Source organism: Rhinopithecus bieti, unplaced genomic scaffold (genome assembly GCF_001698545.2).
Source record: "Rhinopithecus bieti isolate Rb0 unplaced genomic scaffold, ASM169854v2 scaffold_53602, whole genome shotgun sequence".
Lineage (NCBI taxonomy): Eukaryota > Metazoa > Chordata > Mammalia > Primates > Cercopithecidae > Rhinopithecus > Rhinopithecus bieti.
Genome location: NW_016820692.1, coordinates 47,712 through 68,446, shown reverse-complemented (window position 1 = coordinate 68,446; position 20,735 = coordinate 47,712). Strand labels below are relative to the sequence as shown.

Here is a 20,735-nt window from a genome sequence, read left to right as displayed (position 1 = left end):
CCCTGGAGGTATAATAGAAAAAAAACACACTCAGTAACTGGTAGATATTCCATACTGGTTTCCTGATCCATAGAGTTAGGACTGTAATGTAAGAAGAGACCACTGGAAACAAATGATCTTGCATATGTGTTTTATTTTCTACACTAATTTGTAAGCACTGGGAAGTGCATTTTGCTTTCACATAGCAGGGTACACTTATACCTTCATTGTCTTTTCCTAAAGATTACATCAACTCTCCTGCTCTTTGTCATAATAATAGTCTGTAGAGATCTTGATTAACTTGACATTTTGTCATAATAATAGTCTGTAGAGATCCTGATTAACTTGACATTCCAAAGAACGATATTACACTGATGACAACATAGATTGGTCCTGAAGTGCATAAGCAGCAAGTATAGGTTAAGTCTCCGTAATCCAAAAGTCTGAAATCTGAAATGTTCCAAACTCTGAAACTTTTTGAGCACTGACATAACACTCAAAGGAAATGCTCACTGGAACATTTTGGATTTTTGGACTAGGGATGCTCAACCAACCAGTATGTATAAAGTAAATATCCCCAAATCTGAAAAAAACTGAAACGTGAAATAACTTCTGATCCTATGCACTTCAAATAAGGAAAACTAAACCTATACTTTGATAATTTGGTAGGACGCATGCATGTTAGGGATTAGCAGACACATACCACAAAAATACAGGGGCTGCCACCTTGGTAAAGTTTCTAGAGTCCAGTGGTTGAAAGCACATGAGGGTGAAAGCTGTACTTTGTATTTCCCAACAATTAATAAGAAATAACTAAGTTAACTGAGGGAAAAAAAATTTGGACTGGGAAGAGAAAAAATTATTATGTACAATATGCTGGCACCAACCAAAATTACACTGCTGTAGTACTATGACCACAATCAATGATAACCCTGAAAGATAGCAGTGAAAGAAAAGCCTCCCACTAGGAAGAACTTAATGTTGTACTATGTTCACCACTTCATCTGGAAGGAGAGATAGCCTGAGGTATAAATCTACATTGAATCATAGGCAATAGATGATGGGTTGGCCAGCAGTTCAGGTCCTGAAAAGAATAAAATTGGAAAACTGGATGACAAGAAAGTCTGGAGAAGAGATATGAAAATAGATCCTTTAGAATGCACACAGAATATAAATATATTTGGTTTTGTTTGTTTGGAGACGGAGTTTCACTCTTGTTGCCCAGGCTAGAGTGCAATGCCGCAATCTTGCCTCACTGCAACCTCTGCCTCCTGGGTTCAAGCGATTCTCCTGCCTCAGCCTCCTGAGCAGCTGGGATTACAAATGCCCGCCACCTCGCCCAGCTAAATTTTTTTTGGGGGGGGGGAGGGGAGGTATCTTGAGTAGAGACAGGGTTTCACTATGCTGGCCAGGCTGGTCTCAAACTCCTGACCTCAGGCGATCCACCCGCCTTAGCCTCCCAAAGTGCTGGGATTACAGGTGTGAGCCACTGCGCCCGGCTAAATATATTTGTTTCTTAAGTGAATATTCTCTAAAGGCTAACCAATTTTAAAAAAGGATCTTAATAACATGGATAAGAAGACATTGTTCAGTCAGCTTTTTTTCCATTCCTACTGAGGCTGCTTGATGCATTAATGTACAACGTGGCCACGTCAACAGAGATGGAGGTTACGCATGGACACAGCAACATGGACTTCCCCTCACCAAGGCTGCATCTAGCTAGGCAAACTATGAAGTGCCTAAGCTGCAAGTGACAGAGTCTAATACTGAGTCCCCAATAAGATGCCATTTCCCAGGGACCTGGTAATAAAATATTTCCATCACGGAGGGGGCAGTGATCTATCTTCCCTGAAAAAGACACTTTTCTAAATAGGAACTTGACTTACCTGACAGCAATGCATCTGTCAGGACCACCATTCAAGGACTTAGGGAATACCTAAGTATTGATGGTTTCCCACACAACATTGGTTCTAAGGAACTTGTTTCACAGCAAAAGAAGTGCAGCACTGGGATCACTGTGTATGCCATTACCCAGGAGCAGCTATCTTGACAGAACAACAGAATGACTTACTAAAGATTCAGTTATGACACTGGTTAGGAGATAACCTCAAAGATTAGGGTTCCTCTTGAAAGTATGTGGTATAAATGGTTTACATCAGTGTCCAAAACACCACACTATTTTTCATACTGCCAGAAAACACATGTATGGGAATTAAGTGTTCACAGTGATTCCTCTTACATGCCTAACAGCTTACTAAACTTTTGCCTCCTGCAACTTTGGGTGCTGATGGTTCAGAAATCATGGTTCCCAAAGATGTAACATTTCCACAACACTTCCACCGAATTGGAACTTGAGAATGCTGCTTGGCCATTTTGCACTCCTCATGGCACTGAATCACCACCTAGGGAAGGAGTACTGGCTACAGTGACTGGTCCTGATTACCAAGAAAAAAACTGGGCTGCTGCTACACAATGGACTATGACTGGAGCCCAGGAGATTTTTGGGGGGCATGTCTAGTAAGAACAGAAAATTACAACTAATAAAAAAGCAGGTAAACTGAGGATTCTGACTCTTCAAAAATGAAGGTGTAAGATGCTCCATCGGGGGGAAAAGAAACAAAAACAAAACAAAACAAAACAAAACAAAAATCCCTGACCATTTGAGGTGCTAGCTGACAGGGAATACAGAATAAATGGTGAAATAAACTCACAGTATCAACTATGGCCTTATGACCAGTAACAGAACAGAAACTTTGGCAGCAAACACACAAACACATACACACACCCCTATCTTCTTGCAGTTTGCACATTGATCCTATCAACATCACCCTACCAGTGACATATCACCCCAACGGTGGCACTCATTTTGTTTTAGCATCAACCACTGATGGTAGCTTCTAGCTTTTTATTTTTTTCCCAGCACCTTTTCCGTAAGTCTCTCTGCATCCTGCCAAAGCTACCAGTATCAGTTGAACAGGATTTCCTTCTCATGTGTCTGGGGCCAAGTTCCTAGGGCTCCTCCAATGAGCTACAAATAAAGTTCTGTTAACCTCAACCTCCATCAGCCTCTTTCCTTTGTTCCTCTATCACTTTCCTTTGTGCCCATTGGTGGTTGGCAAGGGGGTCTCCTTGGTAGATGTGTTCTAGTTGCTGCTTCTTGGTCTGGAATGGGAATCATGACCTCCACATCCCTACCCTTCTCACTGAAGCTACAAGTCTGCTCTTGCCCTGGGCTCCTTTCCTCGCCAAGCAGAAAGAACCACCCATACCTGCGCTTGGTGGTACAGCTGCCTCCTGCAGTCATTCTATCTAGGTTGTCTCACTACCCCTTTTCTGATCTTTCAAACTTCTCCACATCTGTGTAACCTACTCCCTATTTAAAATTCCCTCTGGTAAAATTGCTAGGGTAGACCAGGTGCGGTGGCTCACACCTATAATCCCAGCACTTTGGGAGGCTGAGGCAGGAGGATCACTTGTGCTCAGGAGTTCAAGACTAGCCTGAGCAACATGGCTGGGGCAAAACCCCATCTCTACAAAAAATACAAAAATTAGCCAGGCTTGGTGGCACATGCCTATAGCCCAGCTACTCAGGAGGCTGATGTGGGAGGATCAATTAAGTCTGGGAGGTAGAGGTTGCAGTGAGCTGAGATCATGCCACTGCACTCCAGCCTGGGTGACAGAGTGAGACCTCGTCTCAAAACAAAAAGGCAATCCAAAAAATGAGAGGAAGAGAGAGATCTTACCAGTCAATGAATGATCCCATCAGTTTTCACTAACATTTAATGAGATCCAAAGAATACAAAAGCATCCAAAATTCTCAAATCAAAAAAGAGTAAATGCATTTTAAAAATTTCCCAGCTGTGAACATGGTGAAACCCCGTCTCTACTAAAAAATACAAAAAACTAGCCGGACGAGGTGGCGGGCGTCTGTGGTCCCAGCTACTCGGGAGGCTGAGGCAGGAGAATGGCGTAAAACCTGGGAGGCGGAGCTTGCACTGAGCTGAGATCCGGCCACTGCACTCCAGCCTGGGCGACAGAGCGAGACTCCGTCTCAAAAAAAAAAAAAAAAAATTTCCCAGCTGTGAAAATCACGATCTTATAATTTGGCCTTGCTATTCTTTTCTATTTGATCATCTAATCATGTAATCATTATAGATTTACTAATCTATAAATATCTTTTTTTAAAAAAAGATATTGATTGGAAGCCAGGTATAGTGGCTCATGCCTGTAATCCTAGCACTCTGTGAGGCCATGGTGGGAGGATGGCTTGAACCCAGGAGTCTAGAACTCCTGGGCAACGTCATGAGACCCCATCTCTACAAAGAATACAAAAATTAGCTAGGTATGGTGGTGAGCGCCTATAGTACCAGCTACTCAGGGGGCTGAGGTGGCAGGATCACTTCAGCCCAGGAAGTCAAGGCTGTGATTGTGCCTGGGCTACAGAGCAAGACCCTGTCTCCCAAAAAACAACAACAACAACAACAACAAAAGATACTAATGGGAAACTGGGCAAGGTGTCACATGCCTGTAGACCCAGTTACTCAGGAGGCTGAGTCAGAAAGATTGCTTGAGCTCAGGAGGAGTTCAAGTCCAGCCTAAGCAGCATAGCAAGATCCCTGTACCTTAAAAATAAATAAATATAAAAATGACACCAATTTGGAAGCTCTATGTAGAAATTTAGTTCTAAAACTTCAACCAAGTGTTTTTATCCTTACTCAACTTTCCTCTACAAACAACTCAGGCTCTTGGAAGGCAATGAACAGAAAGAAAAGTAAACAGGAACTCTGTACTTGTTTATTATTTCAATTTTTTAAAGTCTATGCTATGGCAAAATCTTTAGGCATCTCCAAAAAAAAACTCCACATTTATTTTAGAGATAAACTTGTGAATCAATTAAATCAGGTTTTTAAAATGGAAATTACACACAGCAATACATAGAGACTAACTAGCTATAATGGCTATTTTCTAAGTCAAAAAAGCTGGGCATTTATATATTCTGAAAGCCTAGTGGTCAAGGTTTGAAAATAAATGTTGTCTTATCTAGGTGTTCTCCATGAATTAAACAATGGACAAATGAATATACTGTACACCTGTCTGGGTAATAAAACAACTATGAGTTAATAAATACCATCCACTTAGTGAGTGGCTAAATTATGCTATTAATTTATAAAGTTTACTTTTAGAAAACATGGCATCAGCTCTCCAATTATACAAGTAATTCACTAACATTTCTTCCTAAAATATATCCAAAATAATTTTTAAAGAGGCTCTGGACAATATGTTAAATAAATAATATACAAGACCACGTAAACACACATACTCAATGTTTGTTTATGACTGAATGAATAGTTTACATTTATGACTGCATAAGTTACACACAGTATGCTGTGTTAGCAGTATAATGTCTAGTGAAATAAGCCTTGGAGAAACAGCCAGAAGCCTTGCTTATATTCCTGACTCCATCAACATCACGCTGTAACATCTGGGCCAAGTCACTTTATGACTTATCCTATCTACCTATAAAATGAGGAATAATAATATCTGCCTTTAATAGCTTACAACTAAAATAATAACTATAAAAAACAAAGCTGTGGAAGAAAGACATTATGTACATGTATTGAATTTCAACTTCTTTATCCAAAATAAAAATCTTTTTTTTTTTTTTTTTTTTAGATGGAGTCTCACTCTGTTGCCTAGGCTGGAGGGCAGAGGTGCAATCTTGACTCACTGCAACCTTGGTCTCCCGGGTTCAAGTTCTATTTTTAGTAGAGACAGGGTTTTTACCATGTTGGCCAGGCTGGTCTTGAACTCCTGACCACAAGTGATCTGCCGGCCTCAGCCTCCCAAAGTGCTGGAATTATAGGCATGAGCTACCATGCCCAGCCCTCAAAGGAAAAATCTTAAAAGTTTTGAAATACCTCACTGACTGATCTTGAAGAAGACAGAGTAATAGAGAAGATAGAGCATGACTTTTAAAGTAAGACAATCTAGACTTCACCACCTGCTTCTATGCTTGTGAACTTGGGCAAGTCTATGTAAACTCTCTAACTTTGAATTTCCTCATACATAAAATATAAATATTTACCTCTTACAGGTTGTAGTGAGTATAAAATGAATAAAAATATGTCAATTGCCTAGCACACTGCCTTAAGCATTCAAAAAAAGTTTCTTTCCCTTGGAGTTTATGGTTACATTAAAATCATATTCCCTCTTGGATTCATACAAAACCTGATTTCAAGAAAAGCTATAAGGCACATACTGGTTCTTCTTTCTCTCAATAATAATAATAATAATAATAATTTCCAGTCAAAGGAATTTAGCATCAACACATGTATCAGTGAGGTGGGTATTTATTTCCTACCAAAAGTTCATTATCTCATGAGAATATTGCTTTATATAGTAATTTCTTTAAACTATAGTATTTGATACCTCCTTTCTTTGTTAAGTAAGGGATGGACTAACAATTTAACAGTCAGTTGTATACACAGACTATATAAATTCAACTTTATTATAAAAACCAAACATACAAAACAAAGATCTTTTTAACCACCTGAATATACCATTTCTAGCCTAGTGCCTTCTACTTTCAGTGTTAAGCCTATGAGAGGCCGGGCGCGGTGGCTCAAGCCTGTAATCCCAGCACTTTGGGAGGCCGAGACGGGCGGATCACGAGGTCAGGAGATCGAGACCATCCTGGCTAACCCGGTGAAACCCCGTCTCTACTAAAAAATACAAAAAACTAGCCGGGCGAGGTGGTGGGCGCCTATAATCCCAGCTACTAGGGAGGCTGAGGCAGGAGAATGGCGTGATCCCGAAAGGCGGAGCTTGCAGTGAGCTGAGATCCGGCCACTGCACTCCAGTTTGGGGGGAAAAGTGAGACTCCCGTCACAAAAAAAAAAAAAAAAAAAGCCTATGAGAAAGTACACAAAGAGCCCTCTTGTTTTCCTCTGGTCAGCAGACATACAAGAGGAATTTTCTTTCTTTTTTTTTTTTTTTTTTTTTTTTTTTTTTTTTGAGACGGAGTCTTGCCTGTGGCCGGGCTGGATTGCAGTGCCGATCCTCAGCTCACGCAGCTCCGCTTTCGGGGATCACGCCTTCTCCCTGCCTCAGCCTCCCAAGTAGCTGGGACTACAGGCGCCCGCCACCTCCGCCCGCTAAGTTTTTTTGTTTGTTAGGAGGATGGGGGTTTCACCGTGTCAGCCCGGATCGGTTCTCGCTCCCTGCCCCTCGTGATCTTGCCGTCTCGGCTCCAAAGTTGCTGGGATTACAGGCTTGATGAGCCACCGCGCCCGGCCACAAGAGGAATTTTCAGTTATGTTAAATCCACAATGATTTCAAAGCTAAAGAACCATGTTAGGAAGGAAATAGTTGAAGAATATGACTAGATACAACTGATTTTCTCCTGTAGACATATGATTCATTCCTTCAAAAAAAAGCAAACAAAACCAACAAAATCCTACTCTGATCAAAGTTCAACCCCAAATATTATAGTAACTTTATGAGAAATCAGTTTAATACTGAATTTCTAGTCATAAAATATATTAAACAAAAAGTATAATATGTGACAGGAAAGACGGAATGTTTCCAGGGGAGAAGAAGTTTCTACAATTCACCTATGGCAAATGCTATTAATTGGATGATATATCCAATATGTATTCAGAATCCAGTAGCTGAATCCACACAGATTTTGCATAGCAAAACTTTGGCACAAAAGCGGCAATAACATTTACTCAAAAATAAAACTGGAGTGATATTTAGCAGTGTAAAACTTTCTAAACTAAGAAAAAAATGACCATAAAGGAAGTTCATCTGGTTCGCTTTCTAGGCAAGGGTTTCGATAGAATTGAATGTTTCTGAACAAACAACAACAAACTAAAAATTAAACAAACAGAAGTTGGTAGAAACTCTGGAAATCAGCCACATTTACTCTGGATGAAAATCGTTCTGACAGTTTAAAAGAGAGGAATGGGGGTATAGGTCTGTTTTATCATTGCTTTCATCTAAAAACCATTAATCATTAAAGGTGGTACAGGTATCAAACAGAATTTTGCTTCCATCCTGAATATATGGTTTCTTATAAAGAACAGCACGTTTTGCAGTTCATGGTGAACTTCCTGATGTTTCTGCAAGAGTACTTTTCTCGCTCTCCAAAACGACCTCATTCCTAATCTGCTGTTTCTGTTTGCCTCATCTGCACTTAGCAGATCATGCTTCAGTGACTTAGAAATCCCAGCCACCAAAATTCAAGCCAAAGTTTGAATTGATAGGAAAGGCGGGAAAAATCAAGTAATTAAACTACACTTGGAAGGGAGAATGGTTTTACCTCCTAAGACTTTAGAGTGTTCTTTAATCTAGAACCAGAGTCTCCAATTTTTAAGGAGACAAAAGTCATGAATTTATTTTTAACTTAAGGAATTACGTTGTAACTGTTATAATTCTCTTCCAATTTTACCTTCTGGCCATAACACAAAACCTATAAAACCATTCCACTTGTTAACACTGGATACTTCAAGTGAAATAGTTCAGTACTCTAAAAAGTTGCATTATTAAGAACTGCCTCAAATTGTTGCAAATTATCATACACTTGATTTAGAACCTAAAAGGGAAGGAGAAAATGTCTGTAGTAAGCCTGGAGATAAAGCCTGTATCGTTAAGTTTGATAACCATATTCTGGGGTTATTAAACCAATAGCCAGTGCTAATAGTTTAAAAAATTCAGTTCCTGGCCGGGCGCGGTGGCTCAAGCCTGTAATCCCAGCACTTTGGGAGGCTGAGACGGGCGGATCATGAGGTCAGGAGATCGAGACCATCCTGGCTAATACGGTGAAACCCCGTCTCTACTAAAAAATACAAAAAACTAGCCGGGCGACGAGGCGGGCGCCTGTAGTCCCAGCTACTCGGGAGGCTGAGACAGGAGAATGGCGTGAACCCGGGAGGCGGAGCTTGCAGTGAGCTGAGAGCCGGCCACTGCACTCCAGCCTGGGCGGCAGAGCAAGACTCCGTCTCAAAAAAAAAAACAAACAAAAAAACAAAACAAACAAACAAACAAAAAAATTCAGTTCCTTTCATCTTATAAATCAAAGAATAAGCTTGAAAAGCTTTCTTAAAAATTAAAACCACCTTAAAAGATGGTGTTACCAAATATGTAGTAATTTTATACAGTTAAAAGTTGGAGACTTTAGGGAATTAATATAATACTTAGAAATATCTGAAAGAACAATATTAATGAACTTATATACCCCAAATCAATGCTCTATTAAAAACTAAAAAAAATTAAGTTAGCTGTTTTTTGTTCTGCTAAGTCATCTTAACTGGTAAGCACTTTATAACATACCTTTGTAGAATGCCATTTTCCTGGGGTATTACACCATTGATAGCTGCCTGCAAACAAGAAACAGAGAAGGCCATTGAAAGAAACAGATAAATGCCAAGTGTGATGGAGAACACTTTCAAAAGAAATAAGTATATTTTTAAAAATTTATTTAAAGATAATACTAATTATTTTAGTGAGGCAAAATGTTGTCTACTAAATACATGTTTCTATATTTCTCAGTTATAAAACTATTTTAAAAAATTTAAAAACATGCATTTGACATGTAATATCCCCAAACCTTGAATCATAAAGTCTAATTCCACAGTTCTAATTCAGGCAAAACACCCACAGAACCCAAAGTTTAAGGATGTCAAAACAGGAAAAATCAGTAACTTAATATTATAAACATTTCCTTTGTCAAACTGAGAAGAGTAAGATATAAAATCACAAATGAATGTACTATTTCATGTTATGATCATTATTCTTTCTTTCTTTCTTTTTTTTTTTTTTTTTGAGACGGAGTTTCGCTCTTGTTGCCCAGGCTAAAGTGCAATGGCGCTATCTCAACTCACCGCAACCTCCACCTCCCAGGTTCAAGCAATTCTCCTGCCTCAGCATCCCAACTAGCTAGGATTACAGGCATGCGCCACCAAGCCCGGCTACTTTTGTATTTTTAGTAGAGACGGGGTTTCTCCACGTTTTAGTAGAGATGGGGTTCCTAATCACTTTTTATAGTGATGAGGTCTCACTATGTTGCCCAGGCTGGTCTCAAACTCCCGACCTCAGGTGATCCACCCGCCTCGGCCTCCCAAAGTGCTGGGATTACAGGCATGAGCCACCATGCCCGGCCATTACTCCTAATGAAAAGAACATTGAGAAGAAAAGAATATAGAGGCAAAAGTCCTTCAATAAACCTAACACCATGACTATTAACAGGTGACAAAAGGAGGTAGCATTAGAGGAGAGGTTTCCTTATATAAAACATCCCTAAAGCTAATCTCTAAGCAGTACCAAGTAGTCAGAATATAGCACAGGTATGACAGGACATGGATGTTTTTGAAGGCTATTAAGCAAGCAGGCTGTCAAATCCTGGACTGTAGACAGCTTACTGCAGGGTAACGGAGAATATTCTCAGGAAAACAAAACAAAACAAAAACAAACAACAACATAAGCCCAACTTTTCCAACTCTGTCTTTATACCATAACAACTTCTCCTTCCCTACCCTTCTGTATGCACATCAAAATGAATAACCCACAAAAACAAAATACACCTATCAATTCAATGTTTTATCAGCTGCCTGGAAATCAATTGCCAACAGGAGTTTGGGAATTTTGTGAAATATTAACTTAAGTATTTGCCAGAGGTGGGTCAAATTCATACCACCATACTGTTGAATGGAAATAGAGTGTAGGGTGTTTGCTATGAATTTTGAAAGCTGTAATGTTCCAGTGGGAAAAAAAAAACAAAGAAATCCATAGATTAATATAGACAATAGATACCACAGAACCCTGACAACTCTGGAGGCTTATAAATCCTTTGAGTAAAGCAAATGCTAAAATCAGTTTTCAAAGACACAAATTCAATGGAAGCATTTCTGCCCAGTACCAGGTTAACTATCCTCTTTTTGTTGACAGCAATGGTTCCATCTACACATATCCCCTTTGGTAAATAACAGTAAATGGTTAAGAGAAGGCTGTGTGGTGCTGGAAAAGAAACAAAATACCAGAGCTTAGAAAGATTTGGTTCAAATCTTTCAAAAAACATTTTCACTGAGGAATGCCAAAGTATAATGGAAGGAACACCAAGGACTCAGAAAGTCCAAAGTCTGGAACCAGCCTCTCCCATTGATTAATTTGGTAACCTCAGTGTACTCACTGAACTTATTTGAGCCTCAGTTTCCTTATCTGTGTAATACATAATTGTATAATGAGCTAAACATTACATGCTCAGTCACAAAAGTCCTGCCTTTTTGTTTCCAAAAGGCCTGTCTAGCACAGTGTCTGCACATTAAAGGCACTCAATAATTATTTATTAAAGGAATTAATAATAGAGGAATACAAAGAAAAGTCACCTATTCAAGACTTAAAGTAGGCTCAGAAAAACCTGGATTAAAAAATGCCTCAGCTGAGGCTGAAGAATGAGTGAAAAGTAGCAAGATGGGGAGGGGATTCTATGCAGAAGGAACAGTGACACAAAACCACTTTTCAACCCTTTCCTTTCCCAAAATCTTACATTATTTTAAATAGTCAATTTGTCTTGGAGAAGTTAGCCCCTGACCTCAATCTTATGTGTGGCAAGCTCTGTACATAAATAAGTAAAATGTAATCCAGAATTAAGGTACAATAAAAGTATAATTTGGTAAAGCAATAGAGAATAGGGAAACAGATTTTTGACTGTGATGATTAAGGAAAACTTTAGAGAAGAGGGGACGTTTGATCTACGCTTCAAACAATAGGAAGATACAGAAGCAAAGGAAAATTCCAGATTCTAATATGCTCAATTTTGAACATGTTAACTTTCAGGTGACAGGAGAATATCAATTGTTCATATAATAAACGTGTATTAATTGCCAACTATGTACCAAGCACTATGCTAGACAATTAAGATATAGTGATGAACATAACACAGCTTGCCTTCTATGAAGGACCAAGTATATTCGACAGTTAGTTTTACTATGAAAAATTCAGCTAATACCAAAATGGAGATGTCCAAAACGTAACTGAAAAATCACAGCTACATTTCAGTAAAGCAACATCTGTTTAAAGGCAAATAAATGAAGCTCTAGAAATATTCTAACTCTCTCCCTCACTCAGCTATCTTCTTTGTTGAAGAAAAAGGAGACGAAGATAAAATCTGGAGTAATTCACTAAAACAAAACAAAGACAAATAAAATGTAAAGGACAGATAGGAGGAAAAAGACTGGGAAAGTGTTACAGAGGAGGCAAAGAAGAAACTATAAGGAGATATTACACAAAAGCTAGAAAATTTGAAAATACACTAAGAATATGAGGCCTAAGGTTATTAGAAATATCTTAAAACAGTTTAACAATAACTAAATTATAAAAGCTAAAAAGATAAATGGGAAACTAAGAATAACCGACTCTCTTAAAACATTTAGTGTGAAAAGCATAAAGACAGAAACTGTAAGAAGAACAGCTGCAGTAAGTTTTTGTTTGCTTTTTTTCCCGCCATAAGAATATTGATTTCTTGAGTGTATAGAATCCACAGGAAAAAGACAAAAAAAGACACAAGAAACAGGGGTAAAATTGAAAGTTTGGTGAAATACAACACTCTTACCAATTGCCTATTCATTGCCAGCACTATGCAAGACTTTGTGGATGGCCCAGTACCTGATCCAGGGCTCAGGAGAGGAGCTCAGATGGAGGGGATACTTTCAGAAAAATGATTGATAAGATCTGGACCGTAGACTAAAAATTATACTGAGTTCATTAACAAGATCTATATCACTTGCTAAATACTAACTATCTCATTGCTTAATATTATTTTTGCTAGGAAGATATTATATCTCTCACTTTATAAATAGGAAAATGATAGACTGATTAAATATTTGGTCAAAATAATAGAGAACAGAATCAGGACAATATTTCCATTTCTGAGACTGACTCAAACAACTATGGTGGATCATTATCATACTGTAATGTATTTTAAGAAGAACATCTTACCTTGACCTAGTTTACACTCATTTGAAACTCAAGTTTGGTATAACTATTACTGCCTTCATGCTAATTATGTTCGTGATATTTTTAATCCAATGAATGTACCTCAATCAAAATCCAGCCTCTAAATTCTGTTTAGCAAAACTGACAACAAAAACAACACACTCTAAAATGCCATTTTCCATAGTACACTAAAAGGCATATAAGGTATGCATAAAACACAGTGGAAGCCAACGTCAGAGATGGCCAAAGGAGCCTTAACAAAAGGGGGAAATCATGACATTCATGGTGGGCTTTAGACCTTTTGGGGAAAGGAAATGGCAAAAATTTCTATAAATCTCATTGTAACATCACATATGAAAGGAAACCAAGTCACTGGTAAGTTGGTAGATTACAAAACAGTGGTATGTAATATAAATCATCCCCTACATGGAATGCTAGGATATCCTTTCTCTAATATATAGAAAATCTTAACTTTAGTCCTTTTTCTTAAACAAAAGACCCTTAGAGAAAATGGCAATGACAAATTTTTAAGAGCAATGGAGATGAGACAGGGATGTACAGACAGGATCCAAAAGCCTCAAAAACAATTTATGAGTAAAGGAGTTGTGGTAACAATAATGGCAGTTAACACTATACCATTTTTATTAAATGTGAGGCATTTTCAAAGTACATTACATGTATCAATTCATTTAACTCTCACATCACCTCAGTTTTACAGAGAAGGACACGAAGAAAACAAAGAAGAAAACTGTCACAACAACGGGTAGGCAAATGATGAAAAAATAAAGAATTGCTAAATCGGACATCAAATTCAAAGTGTTTGCCCTTTAAAAGATACCATTAAGAAAATAAAAGACAACCTGCAGACTAGGAAAAGTATTTATAATACATGTATCTGAGATAGATTTATTTAAAAATTTATAAAGAATTCTGGAGACTTGACAAGTCAATAAGAAAATGGGGGAAAGATCTGAACAGATACTTCTCTAAAGAAGATATGTGAATGATGAAAAGCACGTAAAAAGATGTTCAAATTAGTCATCAAACAAATACAAACTAAAACCACAATAAGATACCACCACACATCCAATGGTTAAATTAAATCAGACAACACAAGTATTAGCAATAATATCAAGCAACAGAACATCTCATACACTGGACAAATAACTTTCAAAATTGTGTGGTAGTTTGATATATAGGTAAATATGTGACAGAGGCAACTGCCACCAGTAGAAGCACATACCACAGCGGTGCTTCCACCGGTACCCCACTCCATTTGATGTATGTACACCCTGCCAGCCACACTGCCACAGCTGCTGAAACACACACACGAGCACATAGCCTGCTAACACTGCCGAGACAAAGGGCATTGGCTAGCACCACCCATGGAGGTGTCATGGCCAGAGGACTGGGAACATCTCAGAAGCTCCAGTACAGCATGTTCCTAACCTCAAGAGTCCAGACAAGAACGCTGGGGGCCTGGTGTCAGCCCCCTAAAGTGAGAACATGAAGCGGGAGGGATGAGGTTAGCCTTAGCTCCCTAAAATCTTTCACAAAGGAAGTGACTTCACTGAATTCACCTTATACTACAATCAAACCTCCAAATGCATCAAAGAAGACAAAAAAAAAAAAAAAAATTCAAAGGATTAGCATTTTCTAAGATTGAAGGAAGATCAGCCCATACTGATGAGAAGGAACCAGTGCAAGAACTCTAGCAACTCAAAAAGGCACAGTGTCTTCTCACCTAAAAACAACAACACTAATTCCCCAGTACTGGTTCTTAACCAGACTGAATGACTGAAATGAAAGAAAGAGAATTGAGAGTATAAATAGAAACAAAAATCATCTGGATTCAAGAGAAAGTTGAAACCCAATAAAAGGATTCTAAGGAATACAATAAAATAATACAGGAGATAAAAGACAAAATGGCAATTGTAAGAAAGAATCTGATAGAGTTGAAAGACTCTTAACAATTTTAAAACACAATCACAGGTCTATTGGTTCATTACACTGCTATAAATAATTACTTCAGACTGGGTAATTTACAAAGAAAAGAGGTTTGGCCGGGCGCGGTGGCTCAAGCCTGTAATCCCAGCACCTTGGGAGGCCGAGACGGGTGGATCACGAGGTCAGGAGATCGAGACTATCCTGGCTAACACGGTGAAACCCCGTCTCTACTAAAAAAAAAAAAATACAAAAAACTAGCCGGGCGTGGTGGCGGGCGCCTGTAGTCCCAGCTACTCAGGAGGCTGAGGCAGGAGAATGGCGTGAACCCGGGAGGCGGAGCTTGCAGTGAGCTGAAGTGAGCTGAGATCCGGCCACTGCACTCCAGCCCGGGCGGCAGAGCGAGACTCTATCTCAAAAAAAAAAAAAGAAAAGAAAAGAGGTTTAATTGACTCACAGTTCCACAGGCTATACAGAAGGCATGGCTGGGAAGGCTTCAGGAAACTTAACAATAATGCTGGTAGGGCGAAGGGGAAGCAAGCACATCTTCACATGGCAGCAGAAGAGACAGAGAGACTGAAGGGGGAAGTGCCACACACTTTTAAACCATCAGATCTCATGAGAACTCACTATCATGAGAACACTGGGGGGAAATCCACCCCCATGGTCCAGTCACCTCCCACCAGGTCCCAACATTGGGAATTACAATTCAACATGGGATTTGGGTGGGGACACAGAGGCAAACAACATTAACAAATATTAACAGCAGGAAATCAACCAAGGAGAGGAAAGAATATCAGAGTCTGAAGACCGGTTCTCCAAAATAATTCAGTCAGACGAAAATAAAGAAAACAGATTCAAGAATAAACAAAGCCTCCAAGAAATATGGGATTATGTAAAGAGACCAAATCTACATCTCATTGGCATCCCTAAAAAAGAGAGCAAGAAACATGGAAAACATAGAGTGTCATTCATGAAATTTTCCCCAACCTGGCTAGACATGCCAACATTCAAATTCAGGAAATGCAGACAACCCCTGCAAGGTACTATAAAAGACAACCTTGCTCAAGACAGAGTAATCAGATTCTCTAAAACCAAAGTGAAAGATAAAATGTTAAAGGCAGCTAGGAAGAAGGAGGTCACCAACAAAAGAAACCTCCTCAGGTTAACAGTGGAACTTTCAGCAGAAACCCTACAAGCCAGAAGAGACTGAGGGATTATATTCAGCATTCTTGAAGAAAAAAATTCCAACCAAGAATTCCATATATAGCCAAACTAAGATAAGCTTCATAAGAAAAGGATAAATAAGATCCTTTTCAGACAAGCAAATGCTAAGGGAATTTGCTACCACTAGACCTGACTCCTTAAGGGAGTGCTAAATACGGAAAAGAAAGACCAATACAGGCCATCACAAAAACACACTTAAGTGCATAGATCACTGATAATATAAAGCGACCACACAATTAAGTATGCATAACAACCAGGTAACAACATGATGACAGGATAAATCCTCACCTATCAATATTAACCTTGTATGTAAATGGGTCAATGCCCCAGTTAAAAGGCACAGGCGGGCAAGTTGGATAAGGAAGTAAGACCCGACTGTATGCTGTCATCAAGAGACCCATCACACATAAATGCAAGAAACCCATCAAACCCACAGGCTCAAGGTAAAGAGACAGAGAAAAATCTACCATGCAAACAAAAAATCAACAAAGCAGAGGTTGCTGTTCTAATTTCAGATAAAACACAGTTTTATCTGAATAAAATAAAGATTAAAAAAATAAAAAATAAAAAAACTTTTCTCCCTAACACTGCTTTAGCATGTCCCAGAGTTTCTGGTATATTGCATCTTTGATCTCATTGGTTTCAAAGAATTTATTGAACTCTGCCTCTATTTCATTGTTCACCCAAAGTCATTCAGAAGCAGGTTAACTTCCATTAAATTGTATGTTTTGAGTGATTTTGGATCATTCAAAATACTAGCAAACCAAATCCAGCAGCACATCCAACAAGGGCATTACATAATGCTAAAGGGTTCAATTCAACAAGAAGACCTAACTATCCTAAATATATATGCACCAAACACAGAAGCATCCAGATTCAAACAGCAAATACTTAGAGATCAATGAAGAGACTTAGTAACCACACAATAATAATAGGAGACTTCAACACTCTACTGACATTATTAGACAGATCATCAAGGGAGAAAATTAAGAATCAGTTTGGATCAGGCATTCCAGAACCAAACTGGACACTTGACTAAATAAGCCTAATAGACATCTACAGAACTCTCCACCCTAAAACAACAGAATATACATTCTTCTCATCTGCACATGGCACATACTCTAAAACTGACCACATAATTGGCCATAAAACAATTCTCAGCAAAATGAAAAAAAAGGAAACCATATCAACCACACTCTTCAACCACAGTGCAATAAAAATAGAAATCAATACTAAAAAATCACTCAAAAGCATACAATTTAATGGAAGTTAAACAACCTGCTCCTGAATGACTTTGGGTAAACAATAAAATAAAGGCAGAATTCAAGAAATTCTTTGAAACTAATGAGATCAAAGATACAATATGCCAGAGACTTTGGGACATAGCTAAAGCAGTGTTAGGAGAAAAGTTTATAGCGCTGAACACCCACAGCAAAAAGTTAGAAAGACCTCAAATTAACAGCCTAACTTCATGCCTTGAATTAAAGAAACACGAGGTAACCAGCCACAAAGCTAACAGAAGAAATAACCAAGATCAAAGCCAAACTGAAGGAAACTGAGACGTGAAAACAGCATATAAAAGATCAACAAGTCCAAGAGTTAGTTCCTTGAAAGAATAAAACTCACATAATAACCAGCTAGACTAATGAAGAAAAAAAAAAGATACAAGCTCCAAATAAACACAATCAAAAATAACAAAGGGGACATTACCACCAAACCCAGAGAAATACAGAGAACACTCAGAGACTACTATGAACACCTCTCTATGCACAAAGGCTAGAAAACGTAGAAAAAATGAATAAATCTCTGGAAACATACAACCTCCCAAGAGTGGATCAGGAAGAAACTGAATCTCTGAATAGACCAATAATAAGTTGTAAAATTGAATGAATAATAATAAGCCTAGCAACGAAAAAAAGGCCAGGACCAGACACAGTCATTCACAGCTGATTTCTACCAGATGTATATAGATCTGATACCATTCTTACTGAAACTAGTCCAAATATTTAAGAAAGAGAGACTCCTCCCTAACTCAGTGTTTGAGGCCAGCATCATCCTGACACCAAAACCTGGGAGACACAACAAAAAATGAAAACTTCACAAAAACAAACAAACAAGCAACAACAAAAAAATGAAAACTTCAGGCCATTATCATGGATGAACACAGATGCAAAAATCCTTGACAAAAAACTAGCAAACAAAATTCAGCAGCACATCCAAAAGCTAATGTTTTATGATCGAGTGGGCCCTGGGATACAAGGTTGGTTTAATATACACAAATCAATTGGCTTGGCACAGTGGCTCATGCCTGTAATCCCAGCACTTAGGGAGGCTGAGGCCCATGGATTACAGGAAGTCAGCAGTTCGAGACCAGCCTAACCAGTGTGGTGAAACCCCATCTCCACTGAAAATACAAAATTAGCTGGGTGTGGTGGTACATGCCTGTAATCCTAGCTACCTGAGAAGCTGGGGCAGGAGAACTGCTTGTACCTGGGAGGCAGAGGTTGCAGTGAGTCAAGATTGCACCATTGTATTCCAGCCTGGGCAACAAGAGCAAGACTCTGTCTCAAAAAAAAAAAAAAAATTTAAAGGGGAACATCACACACCGGTGCCTATTCATGCGGAGGAGAGGGGGAGGGATTGCATTGGGGTTATACCTGATGTAACATGCGAGTTGTAGTGGGGTGCGCGAGTTAGTTGATGGGTGCAGCACACCAACATGGCACCAGTACAAACCTGCACGTTATGCACATGTACCCTAGAACTTAAAGTATAAATAATAATAAAATAATAAAAAAAGAATTACCTAAAAAAATACACAAATCAATTAATGTGATTTACCACATAAACAGAACTAAAAACAAAACAACATGATCATCTCAACAGATACAGAAAAAGCTTTCAATAAAATTCACCATCCTTCATGTTAAAAAACCCTCAACAAACTAGGCACTGAAGGAGCACACTTCAAAATAATAAGAACCCATCTATGACAAATCCATAGCCAACATCACACTGAATGGGCAAAAGATGGAAGCATTCCCCTTGAAAACCTGAACAAGAAAATGATGCCCTCTCTCACCACTCTTTTCAACATGTCCCAGCCAGAGCAATCAGGCAAGAGAAAGAAACAAAAGGCATCCAAATAGAAAGAGAGGAAGTCAAACTATCTCTGTTTGCAGATGACATGACTGCAAACCTAGAAAACCTCATAGTTTCTGTCCAAAAGGTACTAATTCTGATAAACAACTGCAGCAACATTTCAGAATATAAAATTAAGGTACAAAAATGGTCAGGCCAGGCATGGTGACTCACACCTGTAATCCCAGCACTCTGGGAGGTGGAGGTGGGTATATCACTTGAGTCCAGGAGTTTGAGGTCAGCGTGGCCAACATGGTTAGACCCCGTCTCTACCGAAAACACAAAAATTAGCCAGGCATGGTGGCACAGCTATTTGGGAGGCTGAGGCAGAAGAATCGCTTGAGCCTGGATGGTGGAGGTTGCATAGAGGTGAGATCATGCCACTGCTCCAGCCTGGGCGACAGAGTGAGACTGTCGCAAAAAAAAAAAAAAAAAAAAAGACGAAGCATGGTGGCTCATGGCTGTAATTCCAACACTTTGGGAGGCTGAGGCAAGAGGATCGCTTGAGCTCAGGAGTTCAAGACCAGTGTGAGCAACATGGCATAACTCCACCTCTACAAAAAATACAAAAATAATTAGCCAGGCAAGGGAGCGTGCATCTGTAGTCCCAACTGCTCAGAAGACTGAGGTGGGAAGATCACTTGGGCCCAGGAGGCAGAGGTTGCAGGGAGCCAAGATCGAGTTACTGCACTCCAGCTTGAGTAACAGAGGGGTCAAACAACAACAACAACAACAACAACAAAACCAATATATAAAAATCAGTAGTATTTCTATACACCTACAATGTCCAAGATGAGAGTCGATACAAGAATGCAATTCCACTTACAATAGCCACAAAGAAAATGAAATACCCTAGGAATACAGCTAACCAGGGGAGGTGAGAGATCTCTGCAATGAGAATTACAAAAGATTGCTCAGAGGTACCACACATGACACAAAGAAAGGAAAAAACATTTCATGCTCATCGATAGGAAGAATCAATATTGTGGAAATGGCCACACTGCCTAAAGCAATTTACAGATTCAATGCTATTCTTATCAAACTACCAAGGATATTCTTCGCACAATTAGAAAAGACTATTTTAAAATTCATATGGAATCAAAAAGGAGTCTGAATAGCCAAGACAATCCTAAGCAAAAAGAGCCTAAGCAAAAAACTGGAGGCACCACATTACCTGACTTCAAACTATACTATAAGGCTGCAGTAACCATTACAGCATGGTACTGGTACAAAAACACACAGACCCAGGGAACAGAATAGAGAGCCCAGAAACAGTGCCATACTCCAACAATCACCAGATCTTTGACCAAGGTAACAAAAACAAGCAATGGGGAAAGGACTCCCTATTCAATAAATGGTGCTGGGGTAGCTGGTTAGTCGTATGCAGAAGACTGAAACTGGACCCCTTTCATACAGCATATACAAAAATCAACTCAAGATGAATTAAAGAC

General features: G+C 39.0%; 1 protein-coding gene across 1 annotated transcript in view; it reads right to left on the bottom strand.

The window, feature by feature from the left end:
- Positions 1 to 20,735, bottom strand: part of LOC108520486 (FAS-associated factor 1-like) — a gene marked incomplete at its 3' end in the record, with an annotated part of 145,947 nt that overhangs the window by 79,658 nt on the left and 45,554 nt on the right. The window contains exon 2 of the mRNA XM_017859897.1: positions 9,313 to 9,359. The remainder of the gene's footprint in view (positions 1 to 9,312; positions 9,360 to 20,735) is intronic.